Here is a 3,258-nt window from a genome sequence, read left to right on the forward strand (position 1 = left end):
ATATCTGTGCAATAGCCAAATATCTGACTTTTTCCATTTAATGCTTGTACCAGTCCATGTAAGCCAGCTTTACCAATATAACAAACTCTGCCACAGTCTCAGTGGCTTAAAACTATAAAAGTTTATCCTCATGTTACCTGTCTGCTAAGGGTTTGCTGAGGTTTCTGCTCTGTGTGATCCTCATGATGAAACACCTACTAGAACATTGCCAGTAATCAAGGCAGAGAGAAATAGAAGGTCAAAAATCACGCAGGTAACATATAACAATTATGCCTATATTTTTTTGGCCAAAGTAGACATATGGCACACCTAACTTCACAAGAACAGAGGCATGCAATCCAACCATGTACATAAAAAAAAAAAAAGAAATATTTGCTGGACAGAAATAGCAAACACCACAAGGCTTATAAAACTCCATTTTAGTAATGAAATTAAGCCCCAGGGAGGTCAAACAACCACTCAATGACACTTGTTAGTGGAATAGCCAGTTTTGAAATCCAGGCATTTCTGAGTTCAGGATGTGAACTGGGAAATGTGTAGGATGAATGCTTGATTAATTCAATGTTACAAAGTCCTTGGTACTGGAAGTTGCCTTACCTGTGGAACAGCAGCATCACCTAAGAATTTAATAGAAATGTACAATCTCAGCCCCACCCAAGATACTGAACCAGAATTTGCCGTGTAATAAGGTCTCTTGGCAATTCATCTGTACTTAAAGTTTGAGAAGCCCCGTCTTAAGCTTCTTTGTCTTTGAGCACACATGAAGTCTCATCGGAAGTAACCCATGGCTGTCCCTGGCTCCAAGCCTACACCTATCCATTTAGAAAGGCTTTCCCCCGAATTTCCCATCACCACCACTACCCAGTCATTTCTGGGACCCTATGTAGGAATCTGATAAGGATAACCGTCTTCCCTCAACTTTAATACACCTCTGTTTACTCTCCCCGCTGTCTTTCTCCAGGCACAGTGACCTCTCTTTCCTGTGTCTGCTAGCCCGCAGAATAACAAATATGTCCTATTATCTGTGCCACAGCTGAGGAAATGGGTGAAGAATGGACCTCTCTGGAAATCGCATTACAACTGACTATCTGGGCCTCTAAGCAGCACTGCTTATGCCCAGAATCAAACACATTCATATACATACACAGCTTCTACAGCTGTTCCTTTGAGCAACACTTTTTAAATGGCTCAAGATCAGTCTATTGACCAAATGTAGGCAATGGTGAAGGGATGAGAGAGAACTTTTTTCTCATCTCTATTGTGCTCATAGTTCTCTTTTATCTTCCTAAGAATATCAACCCCCAAAGAACTGTGCACCATACACCCAATTCAACAACAACAAAAAAAATGAAACTCTCTCATGCATACTAGTAATTCATGTAAATAACACTTGGGGTAAGGGGTACTTCAGATCAGCAGAAATTGTCTCTTAAAATTAACATATCATATCTAGGATACTAAATAGAAAATAATCATTTTGAATAAACCTAAAGGCCCTCTTATTTTGACAAGTGGTATTGCTTCATACTACTTCTATTCAAATAATTATCATAGAGAATATTATTCTCGAGTGTCTTGGAATCTTTCTGCTATTAAAAACAAGACAACAGACCCGAAATGGAGTTGCTTATGCTAAACCTCACACCGCCACCAAGACTTCACTTAATTACAGTTTCTGCTTTCCCAGAAATGGAATCTTAAACCAGTCAATCAGGAATTGTCTGATCAGCACTAGTTAAGTAATCTGCCTGTCAGACCCCTGTCATCTCCTAAAAGAAAGTAACTTTGTCATAATCAATCCACTTCTTTGCCTAGTATAACTTCCTTGTTCTTGCTCCCTTCTGTATATAAAAGGTTTTCATTTTACACAGGTCCTCAGAGCTCCTTTCTATCTGCTAGTTTCAATACTATCTGATTGGAATTCATTTTTGCCCAAATAAACTCTTAAAATTTTTAATATGACTCATAGAGTTTATCTCTTAACATTGTTATACATAATAATAAATGGAAACTTTAAAGAAAACCTATAACTAATAAAGAAATAATGAAATAGAATGAAAAAGGAAAGCCTAATAATAAGTATACATCAGTAGGACAGGGTGTGCTACATGAAAAATAAGCAGACTTGGGTTTTCCTGCATAGGACTACCCTTATTCATTATAATTAACAATAATTGTGCCTTGGATAAACCTCATTGGCTACAATACTGCCACTGTGCAAAGCTTCCCCTTATTCATTTTAGAACCAAATCCCTCCTTCTCCAAATTGTCATTGGGATGCCCATCTAAATATAACATTTCCCAAACCATATGACCAAGTGTTAGCCGAAGGAATGTGAGCAACTTTCAGGTCACATTCTTAAAAGGAAGCTACTTGCCTTTCACTTGTTCTTTTCACCTAGGAAGTATCAACAACTGGAACAGTCACGTTGGATCCAGGGATGGAATCTATGCTGGTGATGCAAAAGCAACTCTTCCAAATCCCACTATGTTGCAATCTTAGAATTTTATGCAACAGAGACATAAATCTTCTCTCATGTATAAGTCACTGCTAATTGGTCTTTGGATCAATATTTAACTAATATAGGACTTAATATAAACAATTGTGAGGTTTTTTCCCAACAAAATCTAACCTCTGATAGAATACCTATATAACTGAGGATCTTGCTTTGCCTGATGAGTGAGAACTAAAAACAACAGAATTATTACAAAAAAATGGAAGGAAAAGACAGCTGTATTTAACTTTAGAAAAGTAAATATTCTTTATTTTTTGAAAAATGAATTTGGAAAATTTTAAAATTTTCATAGGCATAATATCAGATTTATTTGCAAAATATTTTGGATGAAGTAAGCAAGGATCTTCTAAGTCTACACATTTTATTTATGTTTTTATTCAACTAAATGCACTATGTGAATTGTCCTGTTTCTGTGAATGAGCTCATCATTTTCTCTGGCTCCAAACCATCTTGCCAGCCTTCCTTCTTCCCTCTTCTGCCATCCTATTGGTCTCTTCTGCCTTTGTTGTAGAGCCTCCCATATGAATTCTTTCTCTTTTATGTCACTGCTGTATCCAAATCATTACCCACTTCTTCCAGGGTTCTTAAAACTCTCTAAGTGGCCATTACTCCAGCTGCCTCTAACCCCTTGTCTTTTTATTCTACCAGTTCAAAACATGGAGAAAAAAAAATTTTATATCTTCATTGTGCAAATCATTCCCTTCATCAAATACTTTCAAAAGTTAACATATAAATTTCAGTC

At 36.8% G+C, this 3,258-nt stretch overlaps 1 pseudogene; it reads right to left on the reverse strand.

Moving 5' to 3' along the window:
- Positions 1–2,151: 2,151 nt before the first annotated feature.
- LOC132499666 (U4 spliceosomal RNA) lies at positions 2,152–2,225 on the reverse strand (annotated as a pseudogene).
- Positions 2,226–3,258: the final 1,033 nt, after the last annotated feature.

Source organism: Mesoplodon densirostris, chromosome 11, assembly GCF_025265405.1.
Source record: "Mesoplodon densirostris isolate mMesDen1 chromosome 11, mMesDen1 primary haplotype, whole genome shotgun sequence".
NCBI lineage: Eukaryota > Metazoa > Chordata > Mammalia > Artiodactyla > Ziphiidae > Mesoplodon > Mesoplodon densirostris.